This window comes from Ambystoma mexicanum, chromosome 11 (assembly GCF_040938575.1).
Source record: "Ambystoma mexicanum isolate Mex_15411 chromosome 11, UKY_AmexF1_1, whole genome shotgun sequence".
Classification (NCBI taxonomy): domain Eukaryota; kingdom Metazoa; phylum Chordata; class Amphibia; order Caudata; family Ambystomatidae; genus Ambystoma; species Ambystoma mexicanum.
The window spans coordinates 730,672,437-730,696,182 of NC_090934.1; the positions used below are offsets into that span (position 1 = coordinate 730,672,437).

At 46.5% G+C, this 23,746-nt stretch overlaps 1 protein-coding gene across 12 annotated transcripts in view; it reads right to left on the reverse strand.

Annotated features, from left to right (window-relative positions):
* BMAL1 (basic helix-loop-helix ARNT like 1) overlaps positions 1-23,746 on the reverse strand; it is a 989,350-nt gene that overhangs the window by 880,204 nt on the left and 85,400 nt on the right. For 10 of the 12 annotated variants that reach the window (XM_069623618.1, XM_069623625.1, XM_069623624.1 and 7 more), the window contains exon 2: positions 13,839-14,024. The exons of the other annotated variants lie outside the window; for them this stretch is intronic. The gene's annotated coding sequence lies outside the window, so the exon portion shown is untranslated. The remainder of the gene's footprint in view (positions 1-13,838; positions 14,025-23,746) is intronic. 12 annotated transcript variants of the gene reach the window in all.

Genomic DNA, 23,746 nt, shown 5'->3' on the forward strand with positions numbered 1-23,746 from the left:
GACCCGAGATGCTAATTTGATTACGGCTCAAAAAGGGGATCCAATAATTGGTAAGTTTTATCAACACCTTGAGGACCCCGAGAACTTTCCCCTGACGGATACCAATTACATAGGGAAATAGGACCTCAGAGTCTTGATGAGATGTCCAAAAATGTTCCAAATCCAAGATGGTTTGCTGGTGAGGAGATCCATAGGTGGCCATGACCAGTGGGTGGTCCCTACCTCATTCCGAAGCCTGATGCTAAGTCACGGCCATGATGCGGCCACAGATGGTCATAGGGGGTTTCATACGACACTAGAAATCTTGTGAGAGGTTGCATGCTGGCCACACATGGGGCAGGACCTCGACCAATACTTGAAGGGGTGTCTTGTGTGTGCACAATTTCAGCCAACATCACTCACACACTGTGCTCCCCTCCAAAAGAGGGGGATGACACTGCCTTGGTCAGATTTACAAGTCGATTTTATCGAGCCCGTGATTCACTCCTCTAAGGGGAACAAGTACATGTTGACCGTGACATGCTTGTTCACTAAATGGGTGGAATGTCTACCGGCCCCAAATTGCAAGGCAGAAACAGCAGCTGCCCTGATGATCAATCACATCTTCTCGCATTTTGGACTACCCCAAAGATTGAGTCAGACCGAGGTAGCCATTTCATTAGAGAAGTGATGACAAAGATGTGGGAGATACTTGGGGTCAAAAGGAAACTACACATTGCCTACCAGCCAGCCTCTAGTGGTGGAGTTGAGAGATACAACAAGACAATTATGAGCATATTAAAAAAGTTTGTGGCAGATTCTGGGCCAAGTTGGGACATTCGATTACCTCTTGTCCTGATGGCCATCAGATCTACCCCTTCTGCAACAAAGAGGTTTCCGTTTGAGCTGATGACTGGACAAAGGATGGTGCTTCCCCAGCTTCTGCTCTACAGAACCCAAGAGCAGACCTTGATGAATGCCTCCACAACTCACAAGTATGTTGAGAATCTAAGAAAACACCTTCAACATGCTTTTGCCTATGCTCAGCGGAATCTAGAAAGATCTGCAGACAGTATGAAGACCCACTATGACCTTAAGACAACTAAAAAAGAATACCAAGTAGGAGACCGGGTCTACTTGTACAATTTCCAAAGGAACCAGGCCAAACAGTGCAAATTTCTCCCTAGTTTGAAATTGTAGATAGAATCTCACCAGTCGCCTACAAAATCCGCATCCCCAAGGGCAGTTTGGCAGAAGGGGAAGACAAGTGGGTCCACATTAACCAGCTGAAGTGTTGCCATCCCAGGCATACTCTGTGGCAAATAGAGGAGCCATGCGGAGACCCAGAGGGGGACATTCCGGATCCCTAGAAAATACAACTGTTAAAACCATTCCACCTGTCAAAATCATTGTGAATTACAGACGGGGGGTATTGTAAACAGTATTCAATGTATGCATCTGCCCCACTACATGAATAGTAGTGGGAAAAATTCCATAACCATGCTCTGTTCTGTTTCATAGCACTGAAACCAAGGATTCTAAGTACCAAGGAGGATCACTCGGGGACCGGGAGGAAAGACCCAAGGGGCCCGGAGTATTGCTCCATACTCCCATCCAGAAACGGGGAGGAGAGCATGTCGATCCAGCACTGATGGAAGAAGCAGACGACTTTCTCCATCTGAACCAAAAAGAAAGAACATCCCAATCTCCCTACTTCCCCTTGACGGGCGGTTAAACTTAAGTCGACTCTGAGGCGGGGGTTCTGTGGGATGTATTGTGGGTCACACTTTTGCTCTGCCATGCGGCACTCCTGTGTTCTGATGGTGCCAGAAATCCTAAAATGGCAGCAAAACCCTTGTGCGCGCCAAAACCACTGAAAATTGTGCTTTGCAACACAAAAAGATGGCTGCCAAATCTGCCATGCATGTTGTCAGTGGTGGAACAGAGATCCGACTCCTGAAACATGTCACTGGACTTCACAAGAAGTAAAAATGGAGCAGAGAGGGAAAAGCAGTGCTTTGCTGAAAGAAATCTAAAATCTAGCTTTTAAATCCTTTTTTCCTGGTTGCTGAAACTGCAGAATGCCAGTACAAAACACCCTCAAACATCCAATATTCTTGCTGGGTGCTACGTCACTTAAGAAATATTTGGGATATTACAATATCCTGAAAAGCTGCATTTGTCATAAAGACATCCACAGCCAAAGTTGCCGGCCTGTGGAATCTGTCAAAATCTGGATGCAGTACCTGCGGCCGCCTGAACAGCTGTTAGAAGCCTGCCTGATTAACCTTAAAAATGTATAAGCTGAAAGCAAATGTTTGCTATGTAAATGGCATGTTACTGAGAGTAACCTATGTTGTAATTGTTAACCCCATGGTTTAGCTGCAAGAACTTGAAAGGCAGGTTTCTTCCCAGAAGGAGGACACACCTCCCTCACCCCCCCCCCCATAAACCCTCCCCACAAACACCTCCCCAGCTGAAACTCACGGGGAGGTGCCAATTGCTGGGAAGCCAGAAGGAGACAATGGACTTCGTCCAGCTCAAAGGAATGCCAAGTGTGAAGGGTCAGAAATAGCCTGGGCCCAGGAGGAAATGGGAGGAGACTGCTTCTGAACTGCAGAGAGGCAGAAGGAGGCGGAGACAAACAACCATTTGTGGCTGGACATTCACAAAGAACATTTTGTTTAAATACATATAAAACTTACCACTTAAAATTGTTTAAAATACAAAAATCACATATTTGTATTTCTAAATTCTGACTGTACATTTTAAGAGGCAGCAAAACCGTGTGACATGTTCTAGAAGGAAACGGCGGAAAAGGTGGTTTTACACCAAATGTATTTATTCCAGAAGTATGAAACGTTATACCCTTCTGCTTGTAGCCAACATCCTCAGCTTTCCATAGAACCTAAAACCGCATCCCAAATCAATACGGTTCTCGCGATTACCGTGTGCTGAAAAGTTTGCCGCACATTTTCGTTTAGGGAAATTCTGACACGTGTAATACAGCTTTTGATTGCTTCCGACCTCAGTTTTAAGATTTCACATTGTTCCTTAGTATCAATTCATTGCTAGTGTTTATGTGCAACTATCCAAAGCGGCTCTCATAAGAATTTAAACAATTTCAGCAATTTAGCCCATATTTAGTGTTTTATCCAATCCATTCTCTAGATAACTTTAAAAACCATTTTGACAGCTTGCCAATCAATTCAGTTTTTCTCTTGTGTTTTCTGGGGGGAATTGGGATTGTTATTTTGTTGGAATTCTGCCATTCCTGAATACCTGCTCTCTCCTCCTATCTCTTTACATTGCCGGTTGAGGGGTGTGCAGGGGGAAACAGTAACCACACTGCTTATTTAGTTATTTATTTTAGATTATTTAGTGTTACATCACCCCATTGGTGATTATTGTGTACCCATTAAAACATAGTGTGATTGAATTGTAAATACATAAATAAATATTTTAACTTTGCAAACCAGCCTGATCCTTCGTTCAGTGTGACCGGGCGGAGGGGGTTCCAGGAGAGGGGTGTGATACGAGTGGTACATCGTTCAGAATAAAATAACTTTTAGACATAAATAAATAAGGATTTCAGTTGTGCATTACACGCTAGGTGTTGATTTAGGTGAAGTGCCGGATTGATATCACTTACAATATATTAACATAACATTATCTTTGCAAGTGTTTCTTTGGGGTATTGTACTAACTGGGTTCAGTGTACTTACCTACAAGCTCACATCTTCCTCCTATAATAAGCCTGACTGCTCTGCCACTCTACCAAGGTTCCTAGATTAGTACAGCCTTATACTAAGTGTTGGGGTCCTGTATGCCAAGATATAGTTTTATGAAGTCTTACCTCAAGTGGACTTTAGGAAAACAAACCTAATAGCTGGGATGATGGTATAAAGTCAGCAGCAGAAGGTTGGTACGCAGCCAACAGCTGGGGTACATGTACAAGGTGGTCTCCAGCTAGATACGTGTAACAAAACCACAGGCAATAAGAACAGGCAAGAAATTGCAGGACAGGGAGACCAGACTAGGAAACAGACAGGGCTGGGGAAAGCCAGAAGAAGGCAGACCCAGGAAGGGGCCAAGGATCAGAAAGAGGGAGGTCTCCAGCAAGAACAAGGGAACAGGAAAGCAGATGAAGCAAGAACAGGGAAAGTGCAGTGTAACAGGTACACAGCATATTACAGTGTGTCCGTGAAGCTTAAATTCCCCTGCGCCGAGAGTTATCGGCAACGGTCACAATGTGTGCTATTTATACTGTCATCAACGTCAAAACCAAACATGTGAATGGTAACTGTCGATGGACATCGACTCAATGCTGCACACCATCCTCAGCTGTCTATTTTATGAGACTGCAAAGCAGTATGCAAATATATCAAAGATAAGGAATCCGTGATAGGACACAATCCATTAGAACAAGTTTTTTGAAAAAACGAGAGAAGTATGTCCCATAATTAACTTAAGAGATTCAGAATGCCTATTGAGGTCATCTACTAAGAATGGGTTGATATACCTTTTCTAGATGTGTGGCCTTGGTGGGTTTTCAGCATTATTTTCAATATTACACAAACATGTGAAATAAAATAAAAGATGAAATAGGGTTTGTAGGACCCTGAGCAGTCCTCCTTTCCCGCCTACCCTTGTGCGTTTCCCCTTGGTAGAGACGAGAGGGGTACATGAACCCAATGCATGTAAAGCATATCAAAATTATTTTACAGAAAGACTTTAAAGGGTCTTTGGCGCAATTATCAGTGAACATCCTTGCCTCATGGGAATGAACATCAAATTTTCTGGAAATAAAAAAAATGTGCGTTTTAAAAGGTACAATTGACTTCATTGCAGTAGACTTTTAAAAACAGGGCTTTATTGCACTGGGCTTTCAAACCTATACAAATTCCATCATAAAGTGAGTGAGTACATGAGCTTTCTGTGTGTATCGTTTTAATATGTAACTGACAGAAGTACAATTCCTCACATTAGAAAAACTTCCCATAATTTCCAGATGCAATTGAAATTAGCAGGAAATGGATTCTACAGTGCAGATAATTTGCATTGTCCCATCTGGAACCATAGTGTACCTTCAAGATGGTAAATGTATGGTTCTATTTACATGACTAGATATTCTATAGGTAGCAGTGCCACTCTTAATAATGCTAGTACGCATGCACAGGCTCATTGGCAGTATTAGTAGCTGATTGCAGCCGAAGATGCAAGCAGCTTAACAGCCACATTTACTCCATAAAAAATGAAAATACTCCCAACAAAAACAAAGTAAGCAAGAATACTTCCAATAAAAATTATGAAGCAATGAACATAGCCTAGCTGCTGCTTATTCCCACACAGGTCACAGTGCCACAGGAAGGTGCTCTGCTCTTTTACCCTTTAGATCTGGCAGGATCTTTCGGGTAAAAATACATATTTTAATTTGCAAGAATTCGTAGGTACAAATAATTATACATTAAAATAGGTTTTCTCAACTAAAAAAAATACTCATTGGGAATGGGAATTACTTTTTCACTCTGAAAATGTATTGCACTTGCAAATAAAAAAGAAAAATACGGAGACAGTACTACCACTTCAAACTTTAAGTGGACCCCCGGTTGTGTGTCTGTGAAAACACCCACAAACCCTCCTGTCTACACTGCCTAGCGGGAAAACATTAGTATCGGCCACAGGAACTCGTCTGAAGAGTCGGAAGGACAGGCCACTCACTGCAGGGCTCCCTACACTGAAGGGGAAGAAAGGATAATGCACTGAGAAGTATACACCAGACAATAAACTACTCTGACAAAAGGAAACAAAGGGCAATCAAAAGGGCTAAAGAGAGTTACAAAATAGCAGGGCGATAATGTTCACAGTAGCTGTAGGGTTGCGGTGGGGAGGGGGAAGGAAGGAAGATGTGGACCAACAAAGACACGAGAACAATATAAAAATAGTCCCATCGTTGTGCCTATGCCAACAAAATGTGGACAGAAACTAGTATACAGATGGAGTCCAGAAAGGATGCTACTTGAGGGAATTGTGGGTTGTGGGGGGCGGGGGTGTGGGGGGGGACAAAATCAGGTAGAAGAACAAGTTACTCTCTTACCTGGTAACGTTCTTTCGATGGGATGGTCCGACAACGTATTCCATATCTATGACAGTAATCACCACAGCTGTGCTGCTTCGGAAAATCTTTCGGCATCTGCTCCTGCGTCGATGACGTCGATACGCCGTCCTCGAGTGTCTCCATCGAGCCAACGTCACTGGATGTTATAAGTAGGACGCACAACGCCTGTAGCCTCAGTTGTAGTTTTTTCCCAGAATGTGTGGCACCAATCTACTGCCAATATGACCACAGAAAGCCTTGCGGAAATGTAAGCTGCAATCGCATAAGAAATTCTGTAGCGGGGAAGGCAGGGAGGGAGCGATATGGAATACGTCGTCGGACCATCCCATCGAAAGAACGTTACCAGGTAAGCGAGTAACTTGTTCTTCGAGGGGATTGGGTCCTCCGACGTATTCCATATCTATGACACACTCCCAAAGCAGTACCAACGTAAGGAGGTGGGAAAAGAATTTAGAATATACAAATTTAGAATGCCCAATCAAATTGCAGAGTAAAGGACCGCCTTGCCAAAGGCCAGATCCTGCCCATGGATATAATCAAGGGAGTAGTGATGTACAAAAGTATGGACCGAACCCCAAGTGGCTGCATCACAGATGTTACGAATAGGAACACCCCTCTGCAGGGCAGTAGAGGCAGCCATACCCCTAGTCGAATGGGCCCGTAAGCCTACAGGAGGATCCTTACCCACCAGGCGGTAACATTCAGAAATTGCCAAGATAATCCATCTAGACAAAGTCAGCTTAGTCACAGGTTGTCCCAAATGTCTTCCAGCATAACCAATAAAGAGCCGATCGTCCACTCTGACCCACGACATGCGTGAAATGTAGAAACTTAAAGCTTTCCTAGGATCTAACCTATGGAGCCTCTCCTCGTCCTTACCAGGATGCGGAGGAGGATAAAATGCCAGAAGAACAACCTTCTGGCTCAAATGAAATCCCAACACCACATTCGGAAGAAAGGAAGGATGAACTCGAAGGACAACCCTGTCCTTATGGAACACAGTGAAGGGTGGTTTAACTGAAAGTGCCGGTAAACTCACTCACTCTGCAAGCGGAAGTGACCGCAACTAAAAATACAGTTTTAAGGGTTAACAGTCTCAAAGGACAAGAATGCAAAGGCTCAAACGGAGCACCCATTAGAAACTTGAGAACAATGTTCAAATCCCAACCGGGCACCTGGAAAGGTGATGGAGGGAACACATTAGTGAGCCCTTTCAGAAACTGAGAAATTAAAGGAATTTTAAAATAAGAACACTCCTCCGACGAGCGCTTAAATATGGAAAGCGCTGCCAGGTAACCTTTAATGGTACCCACTGGCAAGCCCCTGTGGGCTAAAGAAAGCAAAAAATACAGAACTACAGGAATGTCACATGAAAAAAGATCCACATTCTTAACCCTGCACCAGTCGCAGAACTTTCTCCAATGGCAACAGTACAAGGACTTAGTTGCCGGCCGTCTGGCCAAAAGCAACACCTCCATCACGTCTTCAGGGAGGTCCCAATCCTTATACCTCAACCTTTCAGAAGCCAAGCATGAAGGTGGAGGGATCTGACCTCTGGATGGAGAACCTGACCCCCCCCCCTCCCTTGAGAGCAGATCGTCTCGGTAGGGAAGACGACGTGGAGGGAAGTCGAGAAGGTCTGGGTACCACTCCCTCCTGGCCCAAGCTGGAGCAATGAGGATCATCCGGGAACCTAACCTCCGCAGCACCTGCGGGATGACGGGGACAGGAGGAAACGCGTACAGCAGTGGGAAGGACCACTCCACCACGAACGCGTCTCCTAAGGCTCCTCTTGGAGGAAATTCCCGCGAGCAAAACCTTTCGCACTTCCGGTTGACACTGGAGGCGAAGAGATCCACTTGAGGGGTCCCCCAAAGGGCGAAGATCTCCAGGAGAATCTCCTGAGCCAACTCCGACTCATGATAGATCGCGCTCTGCCTGCTCAGAGAGTCTGCCGTCTCGTTGTTGTCTCCGACCAGATGAACTGCCGAGATCGAAAGTTCCTGATGGATGGCCCAGAACCAGAGCTGCATCGCCTCCCTGCACAGAGAAAGTGACCCCCCCCCCCCATTTTTGTTGAGGTAGTGCATAGCCACTGTGTTGTCCATCAGGATCAGGACATTCTTTCCTCGCTCAGTCAGCAGAAAAGCCTTCAGGGCAAGCCTGACGGCCCTCAGCTCAAACAGATTGATATTGAGTCTGGACTCCGACGGAGACCAACGACCGCTGATTGTCAGCTCGTTGGCATGGGCTCCCCATCCCATGAGGGATGCGTCCGTCATGATCGTCACCTCCAGCCAGGCCAGCCAAAATGGAGCCCCCCTCCTCATCAGATTGCCTTCGTCGGCCCACCACAGAAGGTCCTGGGTGACTGAGGATGGCACCTGAACGGGGTCTGACATCCTGCCGGAGGACTGAGACCACAGGAGCTTGAGTGCCCATTGCAAAAATCTCATCCGCAACCTGACCTCTGGCACCAGAAGAATGTAGGATGCCATGAGGCCGAGCAATCTCAAGAACTCGAACGCAGGGAGACTCTGGGCATGTTGGAACTTTTGTACCATCTGCTGAATGTGATGAGCCCTCACCTGGGGAGGAAAACACTGCCCCAGGGACGTGTCGAGCACTGCTCCGATGTACTGGAGCCTCTGAGTTGGGTCAAATGGGGCTTCTTTAAATTGAGGGAGAAGCCCAGCTTGTGGAGGGAGTGGCAGGTGATGGACAGATGATCCAGGACTTGCTCGGGAGAGCGCGCCCTGATCAACCAATCATCCAGGTAGGGGTAGACGTGAATCCCCCCCTTTCCTGAGATGCGCTGCCACCACTACCATGAGCTTGGTGAAGACCCTCGGGCGGAGGTCAATCCGAACGGCAGGACCCGAAACAAAGTGCGAGTCCCCATCCACGAACCTCAGGTACTTCTTGTGCTTTGGATGGATCAGCACATGAAAATAAGCGTCCTTGAGGTCGAGAGACACCAACCAGTCCTGAAGTTGAAGGGCCTGGAGGACTTGAGAAAGAGTAACCATCTTGAACTTGTCCTTCCTGAGGAGCTTGTTCAAACCGCGCAAGTCCATGATGGGTCTCAATCCTCCGTCTTTCTTCGAAATCAAAAAATAAGGGGAATACCATCCCTCGTTCCTCTCTGCTACAGGCACCAGTTCTATGGCGCCTTTCTCCAGCAGGGATTGAATTTCCTGCACAAGAGGCGGATCCAGACTCTTCAAAGAGAGGACCCTGGTGGATTGTCGTGAGGCCTCTGCCGGAAAGGAAGACAGTAGCCGTGGGCTATGATCTCCAGAACCCACACATCTGAAGTAATGGCACGCCATTCTACGAGATGCTGCGCCAGCCTTTGCCCCCAACCGGAGAAGCATGGGCCTCATGACTGAGCTGAAGGGGCTGCGGCAGTGCCTGAGGGCAAAGAGGCAACGGCACGCACGGCCTTGGCACCTCGAGTATCTTGTTTTCCACCTCTGGCACCCCTACGGTTGCCCCTTTGACTTGCAGCTCCTTTTGATTTACTAAAGGACGATTAATATCGAAAGGAACCTCCTCTCCATTGCTGTCCCCTAGGACGAAAAGGTGGAGGTTGGCGAACTGCAGCGCCCAACGATTTCGCTGCAGCTTTGGAGGTCTGTAACCTCTCAAGACTCTCGTCAGCCTTGCTGCCAAAAAGATGGTCACCATCAAAGGGCATGTTGAGGAACTGGGCTTGCACATCCGGAGCAAACCCCGACTTCCGCAACCACGCAAACCTGCGCATTACGGTGCTCGCCGCCATGGACCGGCTGACGCAATCAACCATGTCCAGACCCGACTGAACAGATTCACACATGGCATCCTTGCCATCCTGCACGATAGCAAGGAAACCATCCCGTTCCTCCCCTTTGGGAATATGATCAGCCGCTAGGGAAATAAAGTTCCACAGAGTGTGCGTGAAACGAGACAAGGCACAAACGGAGTTGGCAGCTTGAAGCACCATACCCCCCAGAAGGAAATACCTTCTTTGCCCAGCCGTCAAAACGTTTGTCGTCCCGATCAGGACGGATGGTAGGGTACGATGCCTGCTTTGCGGGGGCGTAGCCGCCTGCACCACCAAACTCTCCGGAGTAGGGTGCGTCGTCAAGTAGCAGGGGTCGCCACTGGCTGGGCGATATTTCCTCGGCAAGGACTTGCTCACTGCCGGAAGACTGTCCGGAGCAGTCCAAGCCGCAGCAACCCTTCTCTGCAAGGACATATGGAATGGCAGCACCGGGTCAGTTGGAGGACCTTGGTCCAGGATATCAGTCAGGTCATCCTGCTGAAAATCCCCGCGAGGGGGTGGGGGGAGCAGACCAACCCAGGTATTCAGTGACCCTCGACATGTGGCGCCGATATGAAGATTCGGCATGTGTGCCAAGCTCCAGCCTACCAAACTCCACCTCTGGAGAGGTGTCTAGGCCACTGGCGTCATGCAGTGACTGACGCAGGTCCTCAAGTTGACTGTGACCGGAAACAATGTCACCAGGAATCAATGCAGGAACCTCACCTTCCTCAGACCCCTCATCCACCTCAGAAATATAATCTCGAGGCTGGAAAGAGGGTACAGAAAAAGGCACAGACATGTTTAGCCTTAGCCATCGCCTTTCTTGGGCGTGCCACGGGGTACCTCCGATAAGGCTGCCTCGAAAGGCGTCGAGGGCGTCGACGGAATGGGCGTTGACGGTGATGGAATCTATGACACAGGCCTCGAGGGCGGAGCCCCGAGCGTGTCTTGACAGCCTAGGCGTCGATGGCTTTCTCAGAGGTGGGGCCTCGAGAGAGTCCGTCGACGACCTCGGCACCGCCGGCGTCAATGTCTTCTTCGAAGACTTCACAGAGTCTCGCGGTCTCGATGGCGTTGAGGGCCGGAACCTGCAACGGGCATGCCTAGAGCGACCATCCTTGTCCGACCAGGACCTCGAAGGCGCCCGGTGGTCGCGACGACTGCTCGAGCCCGAATGCGGACGAGCAGGGTCTCTAGCACGGCCTCGACCGGCGTCCTCAGACGGTGTGGCCGGACCGGAGCCCTGCGATTGAGAAATCGCCAACATCTCCTTTTGGAACGAATCCCATTCCTCCGGAGTGGAGTGCTTGTTGGGACAAGCTACCCGCCTACGGGCGGAGTCCTCGGAAGAAGACGGGGAAGGCGACCTGTGATGGAGCTTCCTAGAGTGCCTCCAAGAGGCAGAGGAATGGCGGGACCGACTCCCAGACCGAGAACTCCCAGACTCACAACGACGATGCAGAGAGTTGCCCCTCGAATCGTCCATCGAAAGACCAGTGGAACGTGACTTCTGGGGCTTGGCCACCTTACCGACCAACAGCTTCTTCTTACGCTCCCGCAAGGCCTTCGAAGTGAGCGACTGGCAGTCGACACAGTCGTCCGTATCATGGTCCTCCCCGAGGCACCAGAGGCAAGCGTCGTGCGTATCCGTGAGGGACATCTTGGACCCGCACACCCGACACTTCTTAAACCCGGACTGCGGGGTGGAAGAAGCCGAAGACATCATATTCGATAGCAATTGAAGAAACAGGTTCGAAGAACCGAAAGAACAGGATTCAGTTGAATCGAGGCGCGCCGAGATCTCCGAAGCGAACACATTTGCGGAAAAAATGCAACTGAGGCTACGGGTGTCGTGCGTCCTACTTATAACATCCGGTGACGTCGGCTCAATGGAGGCCCTCGAGGACGGCGTATCAATGTCATCGACGCAGGACGCAAACGCCGAAAGATTTTCCAAAGCAGCACAGCTGTGGTGATTACTGTCATAGATATGGAATACGTCGGAGGACCCAATCCTCTCGAATGATGCATTAAGAGGCGCAAACGTTTGGTGTAGGAAGGGAGGAACCAAAGCCAGTACAGGAATATAGGACAATCCTACCAAAGGTCAGTAGTGAAGCAAAGGCACAGCCCAAGAGCAAGCTGCAGAGGCCTGGTACTTGGTGTTTTCTGCCCTCTCCCCAAAGTCTTCTACTTTCTCTACAGTCTAATGTCGGTGTCGGAGCGTGACACCACCTGAACGGGGATGTGTGGTAGACTACCCGATGTTCTGGGAAATGTAGTCCACTGCCACATTGCCCTGTTGGCCAGGCACCACTGCACACTCCATGAGGGTTCCCTTATCTAGTAGGTCATCCAGTGCTGGCATTTGTAAGAAAACTGTCATATGTAACTGTTTAAACCAGGAGCAGTATAATTGTTGTCAATTACGTTCTTTACAATACTGTTTCATAACAGACTGGAAAGGACACAGATAGCATTGAAAGACAGCTAGAAAATGTATGTTCAGGAATACAAAAGAAAATACACTCCCCAAGCTCTTTTTTTGCATCCATACATACTTGCTTGTAGGTCCCAGATCCTGGGGAGTGAGGTAAGGTGCTAAATATGGTTCTTGGGCCCAGCCTATAGAATAGGATTTATTTTATTTATCATTTATTTTTTGCACTTATTTACAGCGCCCATAGGTATCTAGGCTCTAGTTTCATTTATAACGCGCTCGTGATTATATCTTTTTTTTCCCCTTAAAGGGTGCGTCCGGGATTCAAACCCGTGTATGCTCAGCGTGGTCTTGCTTCCAAGACCCGTGCATTGCCACAGAGCTATCCTCCCGTCCCAAATTATGTGCACAACTGCTAATTTATCTCAAATCAGAACATGCCTTAAAGGACAAGTGTACTAATACAATTGTCACCAAAAGAGCATGCGTATGTATGCTCCACCAAGTAAGACACCTCTGCTTTATCTGTGTAATGTAATGTAACTATGTACCTAAGTATTTTCCATGTTCGTTGCTGTTAAGCAGTGCTAAAAAGCACTTTGTTCGTTTACACTGCAAATAAAGAGTTCTCTGTTTTGGGTCTTTATAACAGGTATAAGAAAGGAATGAAAATGATTAAAAGCTGCAATGAAACATTCAGTTTCAGAGGGGCATTTTACACTAATGAAAAGCAGGATACATGGGAACCTGTAAGACAGGCTTCATTGTGCAACAGGAAGAATGTGTATGCACATGGAGTAACTGATCATCTTTTTGTTCTTGAGCCACGTTAAAATATGCATTGGAGCATATTTGATTGTGGAATACTAAAAAGACTGGTTAACACCCAAGTTCACCCTATGTAGATGCTGTGTACGGCTCGTTTGACAGAAAACACATTCAAGGTTTTAGGAAGACAACTCTGCAGAAAACCAACGCATATATATGCGAGAACTGCACGCATACAAGTCTGACAATATTCCCCATCTATAAAAGTACTTGTGTATTGTGTGTCTAAAACATTGACAGTCTCACAATGGAGAACGAAGCAAACGGGTTCAGCACGTTCTCAAATATACAAAGACATTTTCTAAACACCCCACGATAACTATATTTGAATGCTGGTCTTCGAATGCAGAGGAGGAAAACACTTGTTGCCCGATTCTTAAAGATTTGCGCTGGAGGAAATAAGCAGATGTCCAAAATCACAAAGCCTAAAACTGCTTCAAATCTGCCGATGCCTGCCACATCAGATGAGACGCACTAAAGAAAATCGTTGTGAATCACATTTGCACATGGGCATCTTTAAGAACTCTCTAGATTTGGTCACATTTTACGGTTTGTAAATCAGGCACAAGGTCAGAGGATGGATATCAGAGTTACTCATGTTACACAAATCTTTGCGAATTATCCCCTGTGCATTTTACAAGTGTACCAGGGATTTTGTTTCATACCGTTTCAGGCGTGTTGCTGCACGGTTTTCATATCAACACTTAGATCGGTGTATGGCATGTTAAGGCTCTGCTCTTCACAAATCCCAGTGAGTGCCATACATGCTCATCTTGCCCCAACAAGTCTTGGACATGCTTTGTGAACCACTGCTGTAGAGTCGTGGTGTCTGATCGTGGGTGGAAACGGCTCTGTGGAAGAAAAACATGTTTCAGTTGGTGGTATGCAACGCTGATCTTGCAGTTCAGGAAACGTGGCCAAGTGTATTTTCCTACGTGGGTGACAACCGCCAGTTTTGTATTCCCTTTCCATACCAACCTTATTGAGAAGGAAAGTTACAATTTGCTCCAATAATTGTATTTTGATTAACCCCCACACACAAGTCAGTTTGGAAGGGAGGGTTGTACTAGTAGCATTTGAAAGGCCACAAAGCACTAATAGGTGGGGTTTTGCACCTCCCAACCGCTTAGCACTACCAAAAGGTCATGGCAAGACTTACAAAGCTATGTTATTATGAAATAAAATACTTCTTTAAAAATCTAGCACTTCGTTGAAACCCTAGAAAAGGGATCCATCTTTCCCCAACGACACTCTACAATATATATTAAGAAACCAATATACAAAAATCCCCAGTTCCCTCATTAAAACTCGAAGTATTAGGTTTTATTAATGAGTATCTGTACCACGAGGATTATCACCAGAGTGGTCTCACACCACTAGAGCTTGTCCGAAGAGGTGCTGTATTGTATCCCATCCACCCGCCCCCCAACCCGGGGGGAGCTAGACCTTGATCTGTGGGAGAAGGTGAGAATGGGGAATCGAAGTAAAAACAGAAAATGTACAAAGATGGGTGATAGAGAACAGGCTAAGAATGGAATTAGGAAAGTGGAAATATGATAGTGCAAGTGTGAATGCATGAAGTGTAAAGTAGATGATCGACTAAAGCACTTTTCAGAAAAAGAGGCAAGGGATCCCTGCTCTGGAAATTAGAGCATTATTGTTGTCGGCATGTTGCAGTGTTTTGCAGAAATTAATCAAACTGTAGACAGTGCATGGTTGTGTGAATGGTTCATGATGTGCTTGAGTGACACTGGACATATGTAAGCTTTCCCCGGTTGGCACTTATAAGATATCAAGCCTGCAAAAATGGAACTGGGATCTGAAGATCTGGGGTGTCAAGCCACCCGACAGATGTGCTAGGACCAGGGGCTGGTCAAGTAGAGGGAATGCTGGGGCAGAGAAGGAAAGAGGGAATGGAGGAGCAAGGAAAGGAATTGTTCCTTTAAGTGAGCCGTGCATTAGTGAGTGTATTTAACGTTTTTAAATAGAGAGTGTAGTGCATGATCTAATGGTCCTATCGATTGCAGAGGATATGCCTGTAGTTAAAGAAAGTTTGCAATTATCCTGGCGAGTGATAGTTGACTCTTGCAGAGTATGAAATGGTGTGCGGTGTGTGGAGAACCAAGGGGGGTGGGGAGAGTGACTGTTTAATGCCTGGCTAGTAGCTTGCAACTTAACACTTTTACTCCTTTTGATAGTAAGATTGAGAATGTGATAACCGTGCAGAAATAAGCCTGGACTATTTTGGATTTTCAGATAGAAAACGTCCTCTGCTCTAATGAGTTCAAATTAGCACACTTTTAACCTCCATTGAGTTGTAGACTCATGAAATCCCCGGTTTTGTTCTTCTCAAATCATAATATAGTGCTCGTTCTGCATTTCAGAGCAGATCAAGAAGTTAACGTTAAATTGAGCTCTGAAGTGCTTAACAGAAGACTGGTGAATAAAAGAAGAATAGTTTAACTATTTAAGAAAATGAAACACAGGTTGAAATGTTGTGTGGAAATAACCCAAAACAAAAGGAGAGAAAGCAGTAAGGCATAACTTGGATATTGCACTGGGTTAGTATTACCTTGCGTTATTTACATACATGGTGTCAATACCCCTTTTTACATAGAGCTGGCATGCTTGCACATCAAAAAGGCTCAAATTATTTGTTTCTTTACATCTTGAATAAAAAGATTAGGGCCAGACCTGATTTTCGGCACGAAAGCAAGGCTGCCCTTGCTGTTGCCAAGCAACAGCTTCTAAACTTACCCACAAGCCCCCGCCGGCAGGCGGAAGCCGGCCTTCCTCAGAGAAGGCCTCTGAAGAAAAGGCCTGTTCTGCGCCCTCCACCCCCTCACACCAGACAGATCCTCGGAGTGGGCAGGAGCCCGCCCCTCCACTGCTCCTTCCAGCACGAGCAGCCACATCAGCCTGCAGTAGCTGCGCTGCCTGACGACCATCCAGCACCAGAAACAGATGGCCAGGCCGCCCAGACCGCCGCCGTAGCATTTGTAGACCCCGCCCAGCTGATATCCACCATCACAGGTGAGCTACAGCGTTGCAGAGGCTCGTAGCTTGTGATCAGCTGTTTAACCTACCGGAGCCATACGCCTGATCGCAAAATGGCCGACCTGATTTTCGGCACGAAAGCAACGCTGCCCTTGCTGTTGCCAAGCAACAGCTTCTAAACGTACCCACAAGGCCCCCGCCGGCACGCGGAAGCCGGCCTTCCTCAGAGAAGGCCTCTAAAGAAAAGGCCTGTTCTGCATATGTTACGCGCATGTAGCGTGGCGTGGCCAACCCCTTTTCGCTCACCAACCAGAAAATCCATAAACTCGAAGCTATTCCTTCGCCGTAGCAATGTATTTGCATACACGAGCGGAAGGCAAACCCCCTTACAGTATAACAATTGCAGACTCAGCGAACATACTCTGACACTGTCTGGTCCTCACAAACTGTCTTACGGCTCCTGACCCAGCCCTGCAATACCTTTTGGCATCTACATTACTCACAGAGTATATAATCAATCCAGATCCTATCACCTGCAGGCCTCTAGCCGTCGTATCTGGAGCTTATATACATTGATTGTCGAACTCTGTTTTGCTGCCGGTCTGCCCTCATGCTTTGCCATTGTTTAAATTTTGCCTAATCAGAAATGAAAGCTAGATTATTTTACCAGTACACTGTCAATCTTATTTCAGACTGCGCTATACCAAACTATACCACTAGGCCACCCTTTGTGAAGCCACACTATTGTTCAAACCTGTACCATTACTGCGACCCCAGTGCCTGGTCACACCAAATTCCCCTCTGGTCCACAGGTTCACCCTAAACATGTGAATATTAAACTAGCCTAGCCGGTTAAATGCATTTATAACCTACTGCCTTACCAATCTATCCTATGACTCATTGTGCTAATGCCAGACCATCCTATCTCACAATATATAATGGGACACTCTGCTTAGCCCAAACCACCCTAGACTACTGACTCAGCCTAGCCTATGCTCAGTCCAGCCTATTTGCTACTTGCATTAGCATCCTATTGGTTTTATACTGCTTTTGCCTGTTATTTGTATTATCATCCTATTGGTTTTGCACTGCTTTTGCCTGTTATTTGTATTAGCATCCTATTGATTTCGTACTGCTTTTGACTGTTATTTGTATTAGCACCCTATTGGTACTGCCTGTGCCTAAACTACTTTAGTCAAACAATTTTCCATGGCCATACTATTGTCAGCTTAGCCTACGTAGCGAATTTAGAAGCGCGATTACATTCGTTTTGTCTGCTTATAGACTACACCCACCTACTCCAGTATGCGGACTACTAGTCATCTCATTTGCGCCCTTGGTCTCCTATTCTCATTTATTAGCCTTGTGGGTCTTGCCTGGTTTTGCCCTCCTCACCCCCCGAGGCCTACCAAATCCATCTTACATGAAAGTAGGCAACTTATCCACTATGGTACAATCAAGTATCCCTACTTCGCGCCTAATCTCAAAGTACCAGGAACGCTAGACTATGCTCTAGATTAACAAAACCTTATGAAACTACTACTAGATCTATGTACCTAGTCAAACAGAAAACCAACTGCTGCATCAACCAAAAAACTACAAGTACTGACCCTATCCCTAATAGGCCCAGCACTCACACTACCACATCCAAGGTCCAGCCCACAGGAATACCTTGCACAGCTCCTAGCACGATCCCCAACCTTACAGGCGCCCTAATAAACGCCAGATCGTTGGTTGCCCACGCCACTGAGATATCCGACCTTATCCAATCTGAAAATGATGACTTCTTGGCCATCACTGAATCTTGGCTACATGCTGCTGCAGGCCCCGCCCTCATGATGGCTATTCCCAATGGTTACACCATCATAAGAGCCGATAGAAATGAAGCACGCGGAGGAGGTATAGCCCTCATTGCCAAATCTAATCTTTCGATAAGGTTAGCACCTTCCCTCGATATTAAATCATGTGAAAATCTCACAGCTAAACTATCTATCAACAAAATCCAGACTCTCACTATCTACTTAATTTACAGACCCCCCCAGGTCCTATTGGAACATTTGAGGAGGATATTTCTATCTTTTCCAATTATCTAAAAAAACTCTTCCAAAGTAATTTTACTAGGGTGCAGCAACCTTGGCTTCAATGACCCTAAAGACCCACACGCGTCAAGTGTTGCCAACATCCTAACTGACCTTGGCCTTACTCAGAGAGTGCTCCAGCCCACCCATATCAAAGCGAGAACACGTGATTGGGTGGCAGACTACAATTGTAATGCTTATATCTATCTATCTCCTCCATCTCCACTCAAATCTGGACAGATCACCACCTTGTGACATTCTCGCTAGCAACTAAACGACAAACCCCTACCACCACCCAGCTTGCCCTACCTATACCAACTAGGAACAAAAAGAACACTAGCCCGATAACTTACTCCCTCCGATTCTCCCCACTCTCAACTCTCTGCCAGAAAATTTGGGTCACGAGGCTCTGGTGAATGAGTATAATAAAATCATGTCTACCTCACTAGATTTAATCGCGCCTCTTAAAATGCGAATAAGCAAACTTAAAGCCCACCTTAACGCATGGTACACACCACACCTGAAAACATTACGAGCTAAAAGAAGACAATGCGAGGTAGCCTGGAGACTACTAACTTCCGAGGAAAATAAAATGTACCTCCATACGATATCTGCCTTATACAAAAGTGAAATAATTGCAGCTAAACGCGAAACTTATAATACCAGAATTGCACAAGCCAACTCAAGCATAAAGTAACTTTTTGTTATTGTGAAGGAATTAGAAGCCCCCATCCCAGTACCTGATAATTGCGTAAGAGAGACTTTGGTGCTCTAACATACAGCAAGCATTATCTGACAAAAGTTTCGACCTGACAAGCTAAAATCGCCAAAAAAAAAAAAAAAAAGTGTTACTAACCACGAATACTTTCCCCATAAATTCTACACCACACCACCTATAGATATAGTTTGCCCCCCCACACTTTAAATTCTCCAAAGTCACCACCATCGAGACCCAAAAAATTATTCTAATCGCTCAAACCTTCTAATTGTCAGGGAGATCAATGCCCTGCCCAACTGATAAAGGACGCTGCCAGAGATCTGGCCTTCTTTATCACAAAACTTATCCATGCCTCACTCTCTTCTGGCACCATACCAAGTAACCTAAAAGAATCATGGGTGCTCCCACTACTTAGAAAAAGACATTAGACCCCGCCATCCCCACAAACTACCGACCAATCACAACAGTGCCCTTACTTCTGAAAAATATAGATAAAATTGCTTATTTACAAATTATAGAAACACCTGGAATCCAACCGCTTTCTGGGTGCTCGCCAGTCAGGCTTTCAGCCCCAGCATGGGACTGAAACAGCTTTACTAGACCTAAAAGCCCAAATTGACAAGCTCATACATAAAAGGGAAGTCAGCCCTTCTCCTGCTCTTGGACCTGTTGGCTGCTTTCGACCTTGTGAATCATGGGGTCCTTTGCAGGCATCTGGAGTTGGCAGCTCACTTTTCTAAAGAAGCCATAGTATGGATTGAATCCTTTCTTAACAACAGGACTTGAGAGTCTCTGTGGCCGCAGACTTCATCCCTCTCTTGCAGAGTGCCTCAGGGTTCTTGCGTCTTTCCTACCTTGTATAACATCTTCACAAAGCCCCTATTTGATGATCTGGACCTTCTTGGTATCACCTACACTAACTATGCAGATGATATTCAGATTCTTCTACCACCTACTGGTGATTACGAAAAGGATTTGGCCTTGGGGAACAGGGTATATCTCATCATCCAGGCATGGATGGCTACCCATGGACTATGCCTGAATGACGGCAAGATGGAGATCATCATCTTGGACCCTCAACCCTGAAAAAAACTGGGGCCCAAATACTCTACATTCAGCATTGACAGCAACCACATCACGGTCGCTAGTGAGGTCAAAACCCTGGGCTTCTACCTGGACTCGACCCCTTCCTTCAAGAAACAGGTTAATGCAATGGCATCCGCCACAGCATACACTTGCAAATTAATCAGAGCAGGCAAACCCTTCCTGTCCAACAACAGTTGCATTAACTTGGCAAGAGCTCTTGTTCTGTCAAAGCTGGATTACTGTAACTCTCTTTACATCGGGGCCAACAAGGAAGCCATCAAGAAAATCCAGCTCTTCCAGAACAATGCTCTAGAGCTGCACTCGTAATCTCCAGGAGAGATCATATCTCTGAAATAAGAAGATTAAACAGCTAGCTATCCACACAGGATAAAATCCAGTTGAAAGTGGCCTCTCTCGCATACAAATGTCTAAACAATGCAGCTCCCTGCTACCTTACTGAGAGACTCACTAGAAAAACCATTATAAGACCCTCCAGATCATCGAACACTAATTGTCTCTTGGTCTCAAGATTTAACTCTCCAGAGTTGGGGAACGAAGTTTCCCGGTTAAGGCAGCTCAACCGTGGAACTCCTTACCCCCTCCCCTGCGAGTAGATCAATCTCACCCACAATTCCGGCAGAACCTCATAAGTTAGTTCAAAAATTCGGATAAGAAATCTTGCCTATGACTCCATTCTACCTCCTGCTTTACCCTTGTACATAACAATGTGTTACCATAACTGTATATAGTATTTTATTTGTATCCCGACTATGTAACATCATCTTATTCTGGATTGTATACCTTGTATTATGTAAATGTACTTTCTGTAACCAAGAAAGTTTTCTTATGCAATGCGCGCGTATACCCTTGGATCTGATGCGCAATACAAGTAATAAAACAAACAAAACCTTAGACTAAAGAAGTTTGGGGGATTTTATGTTCCTGCTAACACAGTGGGCCTCATTACGAGTACTGGGGCAAGTGAAAAAAGTGGCGGTAATTCAGTTACCGTCACTTTTACTACTACGCCGAATTATGCATTGCAGAAAATGATTGCTAATTCCGCTGGTGGGATTAGCGCCAGAAATGAAAACAGTAATTCCACTGTATTACAAGTGGAAATACTGCTGAAATAACGCAAAAAATGGGAGGTAATTCAGACAAAAAGATGGGTGTTGCTACCTCTATCAAACAGGTGGAGGTAAATGCATCCAGATGAAGAAAATGAAGCCACAGGTGCACCCAACTGACTAAAACAAGGTATGTAAAGGGCACGCCTTCCACAAACTCACTTCCAAGCACCATGCAGCCCCATGGCAGTTGCCAACTATGATATCCAGAAACTCTTACTATATGTTTAGCTACATAGGATAGCACACCAAAAGCAACAAAGGAACCCACCTGGGCCAAGGTGGAGGAGACGCGTGGGAAGGAGTGCGCCCATACCCAGAGTCAGACAATCACCCTGGACACCAACAGATTCACTGTTTATAACAATGTATTGCCTCAACCATCAAACTATTGCAGACCTCCTCACCCTTATCCAGCCTGACATTGAGTGTACCATCAATGTGCAAACAGAACACCACTGTTGAAGCTGGTACCAGTTCTGCACTTCAGTGCCACAGGCACATATCAGTACACCGTCTGCATGCTGCATGACATGTCACAACCAACCTTTACAAACATGCTGGATGCACTACTGAAACATGTACACCAGCTTATCTCTCTGCCCAGCACCACCGCAGAGGTGCATGCCACGAAGGCTAGATTTTACGACACTGCCCACTTGCCCAATGCAATAACAGCTCTGGACTGAACGCATGTGGCCTTGGTTGCACCCCAGGTGTAAGAGCATGTTGTGTTTCAAAACAGGAAAAAATACCATTCCCTGAATGCAAAATGTACATGCGATGCAGACTTCAATGTGACCCACTGCTGCACCCATTTCCCAGGTTCTAGTCATGACACCATGGTTCTAAGGAGCAGCGCCCTACCTCGGTAAATGAAGACCGACAGAGAACATTACACTTGGATCCTAGGTATGTATCCACAAAGGTGAATGTGGAAGTGGAGAGACATGTAGCACAAAATATCCTGGGGCATGACCCATATGGCCTCGCAAACACTGCATGCCATGCCTCTTCACACTAAAGCAGTCGTGAAGGGACCACATGTCCCAGAATGCATAGGACACCATAATGGAAAATACATTTTTGTGGCATAGACCCCCTCTCCTACCTCTCACATCGTGCCAGGAGCAGGTGGCCACCTCACCTTACCCAGTAGCACACAACAGTACAGAGACATACAAAACTCTAATCAAACACACTGCCACAGACACATGAAATACACCACAATGGCCAAGGACAAGGCAGCACAGGCCGCAACATGCAAAGTAACCATTGGAATGTGCAGGGACGATTGGGGAATACAGACTATGGCAGTACATACATATGCTGCCGGGCAGGATGGGCACAGGTCATTGTGTATTGTCAAATGCAAAGGAAACGCAGCCCGATGGCACTAGAGTATACGCAAACAACTGCATTGAACTGAAAAGCATGCCGCAGGTAGGACATGGAAGTACGACCATTACTTATTTGCAAGCAACACATTATATTCCACTTGCAGGTGATCCTAGCTACCCACAACTACATGGCTCATGATCCCATGGTTCATGATCCCAATAAGGAACCCTAGGATGCCACATGAAATTGCCTACAACAAGTCACACACAAGGATCAGGGTATGCATAGAACACACATTTGGACTTTAAAGATTCCAGTGCCTCCACTGGTCTGGAGGGGCACTTATGTACAGTCCAGAGAAGGTTGAGGAGATGGTCCTTGTGTGTGTGATGCTGCATAATAGGTGCATCAGGAGGAATGTGCCATTGCCTGCTGAGGAGGAAGTGGCAGAGGCAGACTCGGAGGAGGGTGACGTGACATGGGCTGGCAGGCTAGCACAGAAAGGCTGTGCAGAGGGAAGGGATGGGCGTATGCAGTATCAAGAATTGATGAGACAATTTTGTCTGACATTAAATATCTACAAAACACAATATAAATAGATATATCCCTCTAGTAAAATTTATGAAGCAACCCAAAGACCCAAAAGACTACTGGATATTTGCTTGTGATGCAAACTTCATTTATTCAGTATATGAAACCCATGCCCTCCCACCTCCCTCAATCCCCAATGCCCATGCCCTTCCACAATCCATTATATCATCTTGGAGTCAGGCAATTATGTTTTACGGCTTTTCTCTTGGCTAGAAGGAGCCTTCAGTGTGCGAGTGGCGGTGTGCAGCAACTTCCAACGAGCAGTCCCTACTTGTGGCCCTTCTGTGGGGGTAACTTCGTCAGAGCTGACAGACTCCAGGCCACACATTTGTTGCATTGTGAGGAGAATAGCCCTCTGCATATTCTGCTGGTCAGATGACAGTGCCTCGGCTAGCTACCGCACCCTCTGACCTTCCACAGTATTCGCCATGGCAGTCTCAGATAGTTGTCGGCACTGACGTGCCATTTCCCTGGCTATTCTTCTTGTTCTCTTGCGTGGCACCTCGCATTGCCTGTGCATGCTGTAGATGGAGCAATGTGAACTCTTCCATCCTCTCCTGCTGTTGCTCCGTTCTTGAGAGCCTCTCCCAGATGGCAGCTAAGTTATCACTGGGCAGAGCAACATGTGGGCG